This window comes from Lissotriton vulgaris, chromosome 8 (genome assembly GCF_964263255.1).
Source record: "Lissotriton vulgaris chromosome 8, aLisVul1.2, whole genome shotgun sequence".
In the NCBI taxonomy this organism is placed as follows: Eukaryota; Metazoa; Chordata; class Amphibia; order Caudata; family Salamandridae; genus Lissotriton; species Lissotriton vulgaris.
The window spans coordinates 1,079,311,853-1,079,329,211 of NC_141696.1; positions in this window are offsets into that span (position 1 = coordinate 1,079,311,853).

Here is a 17,359-nt window from a genome sequence, read left to right on the forward strand (position 1 = left end):
AAGCGATCAATAATAATTTTAAGAAAGGGCAAAAGAGGGAAGGAGCATGTTACTGGATCAACAGCTTTTTTGCAGTTCTTATACGCCAAGCCCAACCTAGGAATTTTGCCATACAGCAGGGGAAGAAAGGTCTTGCATCTGTGCGCAGTATGCGCAGGGCTTCCAGATGAGATCTCGTTCCCAGGCTCCTGCATAGGGGCTTCAACCACAACCTTCTGGGCATTACATAAGTGTTGCACTCGAACAACAGGTGCGCAACGGACTCAACCCTCATATCGCAAAAGGGACAAAATGGTACAGTTTGTAAGGGTGGTTTCCAGGTCGAGGTAAACTGACCCAAAGGGAGTACCCCCACCCTGAATTTGATGTACAGAGATCTGTCGCCTGAATTGTGAATTAAATCCAAATAGGGTTCCCTAAAAGGGAGCTCTTTGATTAACAAAAACTGGGCAACAGATTTGCAGTGATTTGGATTGCACATTCTTTCGTTGTCCACCCATGACCAGTACACCTTTTTTAGCAGTTGTTTTGAGGGAGCTGATTTGTTGCCCCAAGCATCTCCTAGACCCAGTTTATAAAGGAGGCACTTGACTTCCCTAAGCCAGGTGATCTTATAGCAGCCAGGAAGGGACAGGAGATCTTCTAGAGCATCTGCGTAACTGCGGAGTTCAGGGACATTCCATATTCTGGACCATAATAAAAGGGGACGTAATTTTGCTTGCTCGCATATTGGGCGGGAGCCCACATCTAGCAAAAGGGGGATTGTGGGAGTACTGTGGGGCAGCCTCATAAGGTCTTTATGAAAATTGTTATCGAGGGAGGCCAAGGTGTCAACTCTCTGGGTGCCCCACAGTTCTGCACCGTATAGTGCTGCGCTTACAACCCTTGCCCTATAAATATCTAGAAGTGCCCCAATAGGTTTTAGTGATGAGGCACGCTGTTCTTTAAGCAGGGCTCCTGCTACCCTCTTGTGAGCAAGAAACACCTTCTGGTGATGTGCCTTCCAGCTCATAGAGTCGGAAAGTCGTATGCCCAGATAATCAAATTCCTTGACTCTCTTCAAGGGGACGGAGTCTAGAATGGGGGGAACAACTGATTTCTTGGGGGGGTTAAGGACAAGAAACTTGGTCTTACCTATATTTATAGCCAGACCTTTGTCGTCACAAAAGGTCTTGAAGCTAGAGAGCAGTTTTTGGATGCCCACTGGTGACTTAGAAATTAGAAGGGTATCGTCCGCAAATAGGAGCGTCGGGATTTTCTTCCCCACCAGGGAGGGTGCGTCCGATGGATATTGAAGGAGATGCTCCACCACTCCGTTAACATAAAGAGAGAACAGAGTGGGGGCAAGAACACAACCCTGGCGGACGCCCCTATTTACCGGGATGCAAGATGTTTTTTCCCCCTGGGAACCCCATCTAATTTGGGCAAAATTGCTATCATGGAATTTTATAAGTAAGGCCAGCAAGTAAGGCGGTAAGCCTAACCCATTGAGGACATTCCACAGTAATGCTCGTGGGACCAGGTCGAAGGCTGTACGCAGGTCTATAAAGACCAAGTACAAACTGCCCCCTCCCAGCACCACTACTTTCCAATAAATCATTAGAAGGCGAAATGTCTGCTCGATGGTGCCAGTCCCCGTTCTAAAGCCTGCTTGAAGATCAGACAAAATCTGGTTTTCCTCTGCCCACTGCAAAATCCTGGTCAGTACTACTTTACCCGCGACTTTTTGGGTTGAATCCAGCAAACTAATGGGGCGATAGTTTTCCAGATCGTCTCTGCAACATTTCTTAAAAATAGGGACCACTTCCGCACCCCTCCAAGAATCAGGGAAAGAGCCTCCCAACAGGACCTCATTTAAGAGAGAAGCAATCAATCTGCTCCAACAAGCTGGATAGGACTTTAGCAAATCGCCCGGAATCCCATCAGGGCCTGCAGCCTTATTGGGTACAATGCCCTTAATTGCCCTTTCTACCCCCTGTCTAGAGAATAAACCATCGCTACTTGGAAGATCATCTGCGGGGCAAGGTAAGGGAGTCAAAACATGGTAAGATGCCCCCAGTGGAGCAGAGTACAGCTTTGAGAAGTGTTCCAACCATACATCACCAGGGATATTACAGGTTAGCTGCTGATCGATAGGCTTGTCCCTGGCTCTTAGCAGATCCCAAAACTCCTTGGCATTTTTCCTAGTGCTTGCTTCTGCTAGCTCCCGCCAGAAGTTTAGATCATGAGCCTCTTTTGCTTCTGCCACGGTTTTTTTATAAAGTTTCCTCCCAGCTCTTATTCTGATAGGTTCTTGGTTCTTAACTGCAGAGATAAGTGCCCCCTTCGCTGCTCGACATTTAGAGGAGTACCACTTGTCTCTGGCCCTGGAGACACCTTTCAGACCCACCCTGGTACCGGATTGGGTGATAATAAACAAGTCACTCAAAGCCGCTATGGTCTCTGTAAATAGTGGTAAGGTCTTTTTAGTAGTGGGGCTTAAGGCATCGAGGCTGGAATCCACCTTACTTATTCAAACATATACTAACACATATTTACTCTCTTATACAATCCCTGATACAAGTTTACAATGATCCATACAGCCACTCACACATTCACTGGCTCTTATGCATAGTTATTTATATATGTCAACTCTCACATATACTGTGTTTTACATATGTTCTTACTTTGACATGTAGCACTGAGATATCCATTCACTCACCAATACACTCATGCACACAGTCAACCGCCCATACAGCTGATTCCACATGCACTTTTGAACACATACATCTAGTGAATCAACTGTTCACACATCTATGCACAGAGTCACACACCTCCCAGCCACCCACACACACACACACACACAGTCTCCCATACAAATACTTGGGCAACCAATCAATAACCCATATAGTTACTCATATAGCTACTGATCAACACATGCAGCAGTTTACAGAACAACAGACATAATGATGCACAAATTAAGACAGTTTAGTCACTAACCCATGCACTCAGTGAGACACATTTAATCACTCACTCATACAGTCAGTCATGCACCTACTAAATCCTTCATCCAGACACTTATACATCCACTCATTCTTTAATATGTAAGACATATTTTAACTTTACAGAAACATACAGTCACTGGATGTTGTCATCAGTGATGTCATCAGTGATGTCACTGACCATGTCATGAATGATGTAATATGTGACATCATCAGCAGTGGATTGCGGGTGCGCGATATATAGTTAGTGCAACTAACTATATATGCAAATTTCAATGGTTTTGTGTGAGTAAAATAAGGTTTTGTAAATGCTAATCCCTAACTATATATGGTCTATAACCTATGGTTTTTTCAGTGAATATATATATGTATATATATATGCCAAGGTGTATTGAAGAATGAATGCATTTACAAGTGCCTAAAGGAATTATTTTGTATATGCGTGACTGACTGTATAAGTGAGTAATTGAACGTGTCTTACTGCATTCATGGGTTAGTGAATAAACTGTGTGAACGTCATTATTAGTCTCTCCGTTGGTGTGTAAGCAACTACATAGGTTGCTGAATAGCTACATGAGTGTCTGTATAGGTTATTGATTTGTTGCATGAGTATCTGTATGGCTCCCTGAGTGTCTGTGTGGGTGGGTACGTGGGGGGGTGTATGAGTCTGTGCATAGATGTCTGAGTGGGTGATTCAGTGGTTGTATGGATTAAAAAGTGCATCTGGGAAGGACTGTATGGGTGAGTTAGTGTGTGTATGGGTGTGTTGGTGAGTGAATGACTGTCTCAGTGGTATATCTGTGACTAACTACATATGTTTTAAGGCACTATATGTGAGTGTTGAGTATATAAATGAGTACGTGAGATTAAGTTATTTGAAGAATGTGTGTATAAATAAGTGTCTGCTTCTATCAGTGAGGCACACAATCCAGATATCTATCTATCTATCTATCTATCTATCTATCTATCTATCTATCTATCTATCTATCTATCTATCTATCTATCTATCTATCTATCTATCTATCTATCTATCTATCTATCTATCTATCTATCTATCTATCTATCTATCTATCTATCTATCTATCTATCTATCTATCTCTATTTTAGGTAGTGATACTTCTCGGTATCACTAACTACTTCACAAAACAAAACAAATCAAAATCAAAATTTACAATCCGACCGAAACAAAGAATCAAATTAATTCAGGCAGCCGCACAGACTTAACAGACACTAAAAATAAAAAATCAGAAACATAAGATAATCAATAACCATGAGATCTGGCAAAGAAAGGAGTTCTGTCACAAAAGTGATTACCAGCAGGAAAAGGAAAACTGCGATCTTAAAAGAACCAACTAAAACTATCTATCTATCTATCTATCTATCTATCTATCTATCTATCTATCTATCTATCTATCTATCTATCTATCTATCTATCTATCTATCTACCTATCTATCTATCTATCTATCTATCTATCTATCTATCTATCTATCTATCTATCTATCTATCTATCTATCTATCTATCTATCTATCTATCTATCGATCGATCGATCTATCTATCTATCTATCTATCTATCTATCTATCTATCTATCTATCTATCTATCTATCTATCTATCTATCTCTATTTTAGGTAGTGATACTTCTCGGTATCACTAACTACTTCACCAAACAAAACAAATCAAAATCAAAATTTACAATCCGACCGAAAAAAATAATCAAATTAATTCAGGCAGCCGCACGGACTTAACTCACACTAAAAATAAAAAATCATAAACATAAGATAATCAATAACCATGAGATCTAGCAAAGAAAGGCGTTCTGTCACAAAAGTGATTACCAGCAGGAAAAGGAAAAGCGCGATCTTAAAAAAAACAACTATAACTCAAGCCACCACAACAACAACACCGGGCACCGAAATGACTCAAACCCAAAAGGATTCTGACATATTGGTGGACAGTGTGGAAGTACCAAGTACATCATCATCGAACCAAAATCGTCAAGAAAAGAACTACTCTCAACCCAAAATATATTCTTAATTTTCCTTTGTTAAAGATGTCGGAGCAGTGCTTAATCTCAGCATCAGCAATCGGTTGGGACTCCCCTCCCCTCTGCATCCGGCAATAGACACAGTGACAGCCCCACAAATGAACACCTTAATTTCAGCAATTACAATCCCTGCGGAAACAAGGGGTGGTATAAATCCTGGATTCAATACTTACATTGGCAATAAAATCAATGATAATAAAGTTAGAGATCAAGGGACAGAATGCGCCGACTGGAAAAACTGAAAAAGCTCTTTAAGCAACTGTGGAAAACAGATCAAAGAAACTAACATCTCTCCCCTTTTCGATAGGACCGTCCACAAAACTTCTACATCAATGCCATTAGGGCCGGAAATCAAAATACGGTCCCACCTATGTCCAGGTTTTTTCCCATCCACAGCTTCCATATCACCCACTGGACCACAAACTGACCAAGTTAACCTCGAGACCGCTTCTATAAGAACTTTTGTTCCAGACCTTTGTTCAACTAATTCAGCTGAGTCTCCCATCCACAATCAAACCTGGGAGCCTGTCATGACCTCCAATGAAACATAAACATAAGTCCCTTTAGAGTCTTCAAGGACAAAGGGACCCTGGACTCAGCTCCAGGATCCATCAGCTCCAACGGTCCCGCCGATAAGAACACTAATCTCAAGCCGGTATTGTCAATACCACCGATCAGCAGCCCACTCCCAGTCCCGGGGGCTCCAGCAGACATCGGTAGGCCAGGGGAGGCCTGGGGAATCGAAGCAGAGGACCTAGCTCTCGCATTAGACAATGCACCTGTTCTTTCCAGCGTCGAATGGGAAAATCTCGTCACCACATACACTTCCGCGATCAAAGGCGAAATAGGGGATCAAGAACCAACCCAATCTATAGGGAAGTCAAAAGAGGAACCCCCAATAACCGAGAACGCACTTTGGGCTCCCCTGCTCAACACAATGCAACTCGCAACAAAAGCTATGGAGTACCACTCCGATAAGATGGATAAACAGCTATTTCTACTCAACTGTCTAGCCCTTCATGTTACAAGCATTGATAGGACGTTATCTGACTTGAACAATTTTATCTCAAAAGCTCAAGCCGAAACATCGATAATTCCATCAAGCTGTCTGTGTTACCTAATCATTGATAAACTTGCATCACTACCCACGGTGATGGGCGACCTTCTAATGGATTTAAAAAAAAACATCAATTCAACAGAGCCAAAGAGGAATTCCTAAAAGTACTAGGGACCTAATCTCCGAGGGAAATGATAAGCTACCTCTATCAGATATGATTAGATCACTCCAGTCTTCTTTTTCAGCTAAGGCCAGAATAGACCCTCATGCAAGAGAGGTAGTTACAATCAATCAGGCTCTTCAAAACGACCTAGGAAGCCATTGCAGGGATAGAGCGAGCATCCTATTAAGTCCCATCCACATCAGCAAAACGCACTTTCCAGAACTATCTCGAGCGCTACAGGGTTGTAAGATCTACAAAAAACATTCAAGCCAACCAACTGAAGGAGACGTCTCGCCAATCAAACCCCAAAACTCTAAACAATGGCGAAAACAGAGGAGGAAAGGCAGGAACAACACTCCTCAAATTAACACATTCTTCCAAGCTGTAAATGAAGTTCAGAGTGTACCGAAACTAGATCAAAGAGCACGGAGCGACCCACCAACTCGTCAGCCCAATGCTACCACCATCTTATCATCGTATTCAACAGCTCAAGATAACGCAGGAACTACACATTTAATGGAACTGGAACAATCCGCGATCTCTAACACTGCAGATCTGGCAGCAAAAAACCTGTCTCCACCAACTAAAGGTGAATTTTCCACTGCCTCAGACGCAGCCTCAATGCCTGCCGACAAGTTAGGAGGTCCGGTAAAGCCTAATTTAATAATTGAAACAGCAACAAGGGGTGCCTCAGCTGACCCAAGCACAAACAATATAGAGTGGTGGAACAAAGGGCTAAGTGTTGATTCAGGAAATAGAGACGGCCCTGTAATACAGTCATTCTGCTGCCTAGAGGAGACAAAAGCACTCTCGCACCTCGTCACCTGCACAGATAGCCTATGACGGGCCCCTACCCAGTCAATACTCTTCATCCCTGAATATAAATCTAAAGGTCGGGCAACACCCTCAACAGAGGGAACATTCTTCGAATATTAACCGCCATTAGTAATCTGACAGGGATTTGATCGCAAGACTTAGTATCCATTCAATTTGGAAACCTTCAAAAACCTCTCGGATCAGGAAGTAACCAAAACTCTCTGGGTCAACCAGGAAATAACATCGAAAGTTCTTAAGGAAAAGCCCCAAATGCAAGCTTGGGGGATTCGATTATGCGCTCATCACAAAGTGGGATATCCAGAACCCCTTCTTGGACAGGTTCATGAATCTAAAGTAGACAAGACAAAAAACAAAGTCGATCCCGGTCCCTGTAAGTCCGTGCTCAAAGGAGCATGAAGTTCCTCCGTTGAGGTTACACAAAACAGCAGAGCAATCGCTCCGATGGGTCGGGACGAAAGAGGAACGGAACTTTCAATCGACTGGTCTTGGATCTCGAGAACAATAAACAGCAGACCTGATGCTCATTGACAGATGGAAAAAAATACAATAAACTCCTCGATGTTAAAATTTTGCTCCTGGATCATAAACGGTTTTGGTGCAAAAACTTCTGATAAAGGATTATTATTGTATTCATCAGCAATTTGATATAATCCTATTACTGGAAACATGACAGGGACTAGAAATTCTAAATTTGGACATTTGAAAGGCGGGCTCATAACCTATGCTTCAATTAAATCGATAAACTCAGTGAAGGAGCTACCAAGCATAAATACCGCAACAAATGGAATAAAAACAATACAGTTTCAAATTTTAAGCCGCAGAAATAAAGAAGTCTTAACAATTGTTAATTCCTACCTTCATCCTCATAATAAAAGAACCGGTGTAAATACCTTAGTAACTGAATTGACAAATCTCATCACTGCGGAACCATCTTCAAATGTTACCGTCTCGGGGGATTTTAACATGTTCCTTACAGGAGGGATTGACCCGGACTGTCCTGCAGCAGAATGCCATGCAGCATGGGGAATCCCAAACCAGGACGCCTGCAGATGGGGCAAGTCATCTAAAATCTCAAGGGGCCTTCTAACCGAGCTGACGAATTTGTCTTTGGTTGCATTCAATGTGCGTTTCGCAGGAGACCGCCCACCGGCTGCCACCATCCACAATGCCCAATGTAATACCGCAATCGACTACACTTTCACGTCTTTAACGACTTTCGGCCTAATAAAAGGGTTTACGATCGTAAATCTGGACCACAGCGACCACCAGCCCCAAGAGTTTACCCTTGATGCTCATGGAACAGCAACCACTTACCCAATGGATGTCACAAATTTAATGATAACAGCAAATCACCAGAGAATCAAATGTAACACCCGCGATCCAGAACAACTCCAGGCCCTCGCGAAAAAAAGATGGGAGGAAAGTAAGCAGTTAAGCACCAGCCACTTAAAAGCATGGGAAAACTTCATGGACAGCTTCAATCCAACCATATCAAAAAACAAGTCAAGATAAGGACTAGTAAGACCAAAAAATCCTGGGGTCAAATCGCGCAACCAGGCACAAAGCAAAATACTCCACCTCTCACAACACCAGGATGCCGAATTAAGGGAGTTAAAAACCAACATCAACAGGGCAATGCGCAGTCTTCGTACACACAGCCCAGTTGAGAACATCCAGTCCGAATTAAGAAGTCTTATAGCACGCAAGAAGAAAATAATTTGGCTCGCCAAAAAAGAAAGGGACGAATCAACATGGGCTAAACTGACATATGATGCAAAAAACAACAACAGTGACAGGTTTTGGCAGACCATCTGAATCCTAGAGAATCCATCTGCTTTAGGAAGTAGCTCATATATAACTGAGGACATCTGGGCAAAGTTCCTACTGAATCACTTCAACTCAGAAGCTGCCGAATCCGCGGAAGCCTTACAGGAGCTCCAAAGGGACCACCAGGAGAAGTGTGGCTCAATGGTTAGAGCGGCAGACCCAGATGCAGAGGTCTAGCCCGGGACTAGGTTCAATTCCCGCCATGGCGGGGTCTTGAGCTCTAATTTCTCGCCTCGGTGCCTATTCTAATCATGGGTCCCACGCTGCAACTCTGGGCAATAGCTTGCTTAATCTCCACAATGGCCACAACGGCCCCAACAGCGCTGGGATGCCTGGCTTCACCTTGAAGATGCCCAGGAGTGGACATTTCACAGGGAAAAGCCAGGAAGGGTTCCTTAGCGGTATGAGTACAAGCGCCGGGAGACCCGGTCCGGGTAGCTGTGCGCCTTACAAGTACAAACTATTTACATTTACATTTACATTTAACAACAATCCAGATTTGAAGGACCGGTCCTTCCCATCGTCTTCACAACTAAGCAGCTCGGGGGCAGAATCAAGAAAGGATGCAAATACGGAGCTCCAGGACGCAACGGTGAGGTTCCGTGATTCTGAACCTGTTCTATAAAGGTCGTCGTATCGTGACGATTTTGGTATCAGCGAACCGCAAATGATGAGTGCGGCATGTACGAGTGTTTTCGTCATGTTCGATTGATGGATACACTGTGTAATCAGGAATTTCGTTCCGAACCTTCGGGTTCCATTTTGTGTACGTCAGCCATTTTGTGGTTGCCCTCACATAGGCGGATGACTGCGGCCGAATGAGTCTTTGGGACACGTACACCTTTAGCTGACATCTGTGTGACCTGAGCGAACTGACTCCATTGCCCGAAGCTGACCTTGTTGAGCCAGTTCCTTGTTAGGCAGCTGGTCAAGATAGAGATCAAAGAGCAGGACATTGCTGAGTTTATGGTACACGCACACACCCTTCTATCTTGCTTCTCATCTGTTTCTGTTCCTTCTTATATGGCCTATTTATGGTTTGGGTTGAGGTCCTCTTATTATGGGTTTTGTCCGGCCTGTCCGAGCAAGAATGTTGGATTTTGCCTTGTCATTTATGGTGGGCTGGACAACTGAAAGTGAGCTTGTCGTTAGGCGATACCTTTTGAAATGTCACTGTGTGATTGGACAGTTTGTAAGTAATTGATGCTAGCCAGGAATGTGATTTTTGGCATAAAAGACGATGTCTCGCAATACGAAATTGCGCAGTCTCTGACGAACCACCCGTGTCGTGCTTCGTGGACCTCTGTTCCTGGTTGCAACCAATAAACTTGGTCTTTGACATCACCGAGAAGTATCCTGTGTCTCTGTTTGCCAAGACAGGAGAACTCGAAGACTTCGGGCGTTTCCCCTGGCGCCGCTGGGTTCTAAAACCCGGTTCTTCAGTTGGCGCCCAACGTGGGGTGACTTCAGCGGTACCGGTCCAAGCCTGAAGATCGTGAGGAGCTTCGTGTGAAAATTCTGGAGGAAGGCCTGCCACTTCATCGACCCCTGTATGTCGTCGTGGTCCGAAAGTCTTTGCTGCGAGGTTCCCTGCTTTCCGACGGCTACGAAGGACTGCTGCCCTGACTGTCGCCCTGTCTTGGAGCCTTTTGCTGATTTGTAGAGCGAGACAATGGAGAAGTGGAGAAGTGTGGCTCAGGGGTTAGAGGCGGCAGACCCGGAAGCTGAGATCGGCCCTGGACCAGGGTTCAATTCCCCGCCTCGGCGGGTCTTGGGCTAAAAATTCCACGGACTCGATAATTCTCGCTCCGGTGCCTTCTCGACTCACGGGTTCACACTCTGCGACTCTGGGCAATAGCTTGCTTAATCTCCACAACGGCCCCTCGCGGCGGGATGCCTGGCTTTCACCTTGTGGATACCCTGCCGGGGCTATCTCACAGGGGAATACCAGGACGGGTTCCCTAAGCAAGCGCCGGGACACCCACTGCGGGTAGCTGTGCGCTATATAAGCTCAAATACATTTACATTTACATTTACATTACATTTACAATAGACGGGTCTTCTGGCGACGTCATCGATATTTCAGTTAAGTATGAGTGGAGCGTCTCCCAGTCCTTAGTTTTGTTTTGGGTATCCCCCTGGGATCTTTGATTTGGGACTTGCAAGCTCCAAAGCTGAGGGACTTGTGTATTCACGAGGTTATCGTATTCGATATTCCCTTGAAGTTTGAAGCTAGACTAGTGAGCGAAGATGCCTGGTCTTAGCAGACTTGGTAAGATATTTTGTTGTGGTTGTAATGAGGATTCCCGATTGGAGGACTCGTGTCCGGTGCCTCCAATTGGAACTCCGACCTATGAGCTCTATTTAAAACATGGTGTGGGCCCTATCACGTATGATGAAGTATAGATTAGATATAATAGGAAGGACGGTGTCCTAAAGTGGCCCCAATATGGCAGTTATGACACGGAGATTTTAGATAATTTAGAAGTTAAACTCTTCAAGAAGAAAGCCCGGCCGGCGATGTTTGACTCTTTCTGCCTCTGGCGAAAGGAAGCCAAACAGAAAGAAATTAAGTTAGCGAAGAGAAATAAAAGAGAGAAAGGTATATCGATAATGCAAGCTGCTATTCAGTTTAAAGATAACGAAGAAGAACAAGAGAGTGAACAGTTACACAGGCAACGTAAAATTGGTGATTGCTAAGTGTTATCCAGCTTTGACACCTCAACAGCAAGGTGTAACGAAGGACCTTAAGAAAGATCCTTTGATGTCACATTTGTTGAGTTCGCCACCCCCTTATGTGCAGAGTGCTACAGCACCTCTGCAACCTTTAGTTGCGCAACCTCCGGTTGCTTTGCCTCCTGCTATTGTACAACCGCCAGCTCCTCTTCAGTTGGCTCCTATTTCTCTCACGCAGCCTTCTCAAGGGCCGCTGACTTTGCTACCTGTTCCGCCTCCAACTCCTACGACTTCATCTCCTGTACTTGCTACTTCGTCTACTACTGTTCCTACGTTGGTTTCCTCTCAGTCTGCTTTGTCTCCTGTCCTTCTGTCAACTTCTCCTTCTGTTCGACAGAGAATGACTGATACTATTACTGGTCTCTTTTCTCCTTTCTTTGGGTCATTGGGTATGACCCCTGTTTCGGCGCGTACACAGTTGCGTAGCCAACTGCCTCGTCCCGATGAGCGGGAAGTATTGGATCATTTAGCACGTAAATGGGTTACTATTCCTTTACGATATGATTTATAGTCTGTTATGGATGTCTTCCGTCAATGGGAAGCATCGAAGCAGAGATATGTTTTCGAGAAGATGTGTATTTTCCTTCGTGAAGAATGGGAAGATGGTGATTTGGGACAGACTCCATCTGAGTTGTTCCGTGTAAAGTCCGAGTTTGCGAAGGGAACTGTAGTGGGTATCGACGTTGAGAGAGCAGTTGCAACATTGTTGTCGTTTAGGAGTGAATCTCCTCCTCAGCTGTTGTTTGAGCCTGATCCTTCAGTTAGGAGAAAAGTGCGACAATATCCAATGAGAGAGGTTCCTCCAGTGTGGAAAGATGCGGTTCAGGGCGATGCCGTTGCAGGTATTCAAGCTGTACTGGCTCATTTTCAGCGTGTTTGGGTACATGTTCTATGGAAGCGAGCTGAAGTTTTGGCCCTTAAGCAGACTTTGCCTGATCCATGTAAAAATCCTGCAGGGTACTATAAGGAATTATCACAGACTGCAGACTCATGAGTTTGAGTTTGAGTTAAAAATATTGTTTAAGCGCGCGTACACCGAGCGGTTTCATGGCGCTGATTGAACTGAACCCCTGAAGCTTCAGGGACGGGAGGAAAGAAAGGGGGGAATTAGGAGGGAAAAGCCTCATGTGTTATGAATTTAGCCGATATAGACATGCTAGTTGGGAATGTAGTTCCACAGCCTTTATGGGGACTGATTCGTCATACGGATCATGCGCAAGAGTTAGGTGACACATGGAATAATATTGGTGCCGCAGATGGCCGACAAGTTGGTGGTGCTAAACCTGAGCCTTTAGTTGCAGAACTCCCTGGTAGGAATATTAACTACATGAAGACGTTAATGCCCGCTATGCGAGTAAACTGGGACAAATTGTCTGCCTGTAAGCAGAAGAAAGACGAAAGTGTGTCCGATTTCTTCACTAGGTTTGAAGAGACGTTTATCGACCATAGTAGTCAGGACATGAGTACGGAAGGTGGTCAACGATTGTTTGTTGATAAGTTCGTGCATAATTTGCTTCCAGATTTGTGCACTTAGTTGAAGGATTCTGAGAGTTCTTGGGCTGTTTCTTCATCGGCGCAGATATTGGCTACTGCACAGTACTACGAGAATAGGGATAAGGATGAGAAAGATAGAACCGACAAGAAGACTAAAGAGTTAAAGACGAAGGTTCTTTTGCAGCAAGCGCATCCGCCTAGTAATAATCAGCGTGATTATCAGCAACCTCAGCAGTATCAGAGAAACTTGCAAAAGTTTGAGTCTTCTCAACAGCGTTTTCCTGTAGGCCCTAATCAGTGTGCGTATTGTAAAGAAGAGGGTCATTTCAATTATAGTTGTCCGGTTCTGTTACAGCGCACGAATGGTGCTTCTGGTGTGAGAGGTCGAGGTGTTCAGCAAGCTCCTAGAGGTAGAGGACGTGGTGTGTTTCCTCAGAATGCGCGTTCCTTGCCTCCACAGAATTCTATGAATAGTTTTGATCAGCAGAATGGTGCGTCTGGTAGGACGGCTCAGTACTATGCGGAAGACTATTATATCGAAGGTGAGAATATGGATGGTAATGATTGCTAGGACAGCCATAGACAAAGAGAGGGAGTTGTTTCAGTTCCAGTAGATCAGAGTGGACCTTATGTTGAAGTGATTGCATCAGGTGTGTCAGAACCTTTTCTGTTGGATACTGGTGCTGCGAAGAGTTGTATTATGCACTCTAAACTCCCTGGCACACCTTTGTCTGGCTTGACAAATGTTTCAGTAGGTTTTTCTGGCGCCCCAGTTAGTAATCCGATTTCTAGTCCGTTGTCTCTTTCTGTTGGACCTTGTGAATTCGAAGCACCCCTTATTCTGACGACAGGTTGTGGTGAGAACTTGTTGCAATTGGATTTGTTGAAAAGATTGTATGCGACATTACATTGCTCTCCTTCAGGAATACAGCACACATTAGGTAAGAGAGTGATCTCTCTGATGTATTTGTCTAAAGATCGACTTCCAGCTGAATTGTCTTCTCTTCCTGATTCTCTTTGGGCTACTGGTCCTAATGATGTGGGTCTTTTGGAGATCCTGCCATACGTTGTGACATTGAAAGCGAATGTTAGATTGCCACGTATGCCCCAATATCGGATCTCTAGTGATGGGAAAAGAGCACTTTTAGCGATCATCTATGATCTGATTGAGAAAGGTGTGATTGAAGAAACAAGAGGTAATGTGTGCAATAGTCCGGTTTTGCCTGTTCTGAAACGTACCGATTCTTCACAACCGCCTGTGTATAGGTTTGTGATCGATCTTCCCGAGGTGAATAAGATTGTAGTTCCGCAATTTCCGGTTGTGCCAGATATCACTGCTTTACTAACTTTGATTCCGGCTTCAGCCACGTGGTTTTCGGTGATTGAATTGAAGAATGCTTTCTTCAGCATCCCGATTGCCGAGGAGAGTAGGGATATTTTTGGTTCAAGCACGCTCCTCAAGGCTATTGTGAGAGTCCATCGATCTATAGTCAGGCTTTAAAAACACAGCTTGATACGTTTGTCTTACCTGATGGTGCTGCCCTTATTCAGTATGTTGACGATCTGTTAGTTGCTGCTGACAATGAAGAGATTTGTAAAGAGGTTACTTTGTCGTTGTTGCGTTATTTGTCTGATTTCCATCATAAGGTGTCTCTTTCAAAGCTGCAGTATTGTCGACAAGAAGTGACCTACTTAGGTCATCTCTTATCAAAGGAGGGAATAAGATTGACCCCAGAACGAATTCAAGCGATTCCGAAAATGAGTGTGCCAACGACACAGAGAGAAGTGCGTGCTTTTCTGTGTATTACATCGTACTGTAGACAGTGGATCCCTAATTTTTCTCTGCTTGTGAAACCTTCGATAGCTCTTACTGCTAAGGATACTTCAAATCCTATTCCTTGGACTGAAGAATGTCAGAAGAGCTTTTCAGAATTGCGCGATACGTTATGTTCGGCTCCTGTGTTGGGTACTCCCGACTACAGTAAGCCTTTTACACTCTATGTCCACGAGAGAGAGGGATGTGCATTGTCAGTCCATCAGTCCAGCAACGTCCATGTGCGTATTTTTCGTCGACTTTGGATCCGGTAGCTAGAGCGTTGCCGAGTTGTTTGAGAGCTACAGCGGCAGCGGCTGTCTCTATTCGACAGTCTGCTGGCTTGGTGATGGATAATACATTGATTGTGATGGTTCCACATGCAGTGGATACCTTGTTGAATCGGACCAAGACACAGCACTTAACTAGTGCTCGGTTGTCAGGTTACGAATTGACACTCTTAGCGAGTCGCGTGCATATAAAGAGATGCAATACGTTGAATCCAGCTACGGTGTTGCCGAATTCAGTTGAGGTAGATGTTTCTGAGCAGCATGATTGCTTTCTTAGGACAGAGGAAGAAACAAAAGGGAGGATAGACCTTAGGGACACTCCTCTTCCAGAGTGTGATGGTACCTTATGGGTTGATGGTTCGTGCTTCAAGCTTCTGAATGGTGATAGGACTGCGGCATATGCTGTTACGACTTTGCATACGATTGTTGAAGCTGCACGTATCCCACATAATTCAGCGCAAACAGCAGAGTTGATTGCATTGACAAGAGCGTGTGTGTTGTCGAAAGGGAAACGAGTGACTGTGTACACTGATAGCCAGTATGCGTTTGGTGTGGCTCATAGTTTTGGACGTTTGTGGAAAGAGCATGGGTTTCTGGCTTCGCATGGAACTAAGATTCAGCATGGTGAATGAACTTCTTGAATCACTTACTCTGCCATTGCAAGTTGCGATTGTGAAATGCAATGCGCATAAGAAAGTTACTGATGATGTTGGTCGTGGTAATGCGTTTGCAGATGAAGTTGCGAAAGAAACGGCGAGAGATGTGATGAGTCGAATGTATGTTGCGGGTCCGGCGAGATGGGTTCCGGATAGAAGTATGTGTGAAGATACGAAAGAGAGTGGGAAGCCAATTCAAGCTGAAGCTACAGAGAAAGAGTTGAATGAATGGAGAGAAAGTAAGGGTAAATTGGATTCGAATGGTTGTTGGATTGAGTTGTCAGAGCATCAGCGATGGTTGTTACCCGATGCGTATGTGCTTCCAGTGGTTACGATGGTGCATGGAATGGCTCATATCAGTGTGAAAGGGATTTGTAAGTTGTTAGCTCCGGTATGGCAAAACGCAGGAATTCCTAGGTGTGCAGAGAACCTGGTTAAGAATTGTATGGTTTGTCTGATGTACAATCCTGGTAAGGGAACTCCAACTCCAGCTGGTCATTTTGCACCTCCGACGTATCCGTTTGAGGCTTTGCAGCTAGATTTCATTCAGATGGAGAGGTTCAACAATTTAAAATACGTGCTCGTTGTTGTTTGTGCCTTTTTGAGATGGGTAGAAGTATATCCCCTAAAAAATAACACTGCCTTGTCCACAGCTAAAGCCCTTATTAAGGAATTTTTCTCTAGAGAATGGTCTGGAGTGACAATGGGAGTGAATTTGTGGGTCAAGTGATGAAGAGAGTGTGTGATGGTTTAGGAATCCGTCAAAAATTCCATGCTGCAAATCACCCCCAATCAGCTGGTCTGGTAGAATGCTATAATGGCACCTTTAAGCTGAAACTGGCCAAGATTCAGGCGAGCTCCGGTCTACAATGGCCCGATGCCTTGCCATTAGCACTTCTGTCCACAAGAATGACTGTGCATTCACGAATGGGACTTAGTCCTTACGAAGTCGTTTTTGGTCGCCTGGCGAATATATGGGGAGTGCCCCGGCCGACCAAATTTAGTGAAATAGAGCACCCTGTATTGCTTGATTACCTTTACGAATTGACGGCTAAATTGCGTGTTTTGCACCAACAGGTTTATGCTACATTGCCACAAGCATCTGAAGATCCAGGACATGCTATTGAACCTGGATCATGGGTCTTCGTGAAAAACTTCCAGCGGACCAAGAACGATCAGCCCCGCTGGAATGGACCCTCTTTGGTGCTGTTATCCACGCAATCAGCAGTGCGAGTGCGCGGTAAAAAGAACTGGATCCACGGCGTACATTGTAAGAGGGCCCCTTTGCCTCTGCCTTACGACCGGTGGGTCCAGGATGGTATTCCTGACTCTGAGACTGAAACCGTGCCTCGTGTTCTGCCTTTTAGCGATGCACGTTTGATTGGAACGAACTCTGAACGAGAAAGTGACGATCTTCTGCAAGAAGCTGTGCCTCCATCAAATCGTTTGGATACTTCTGA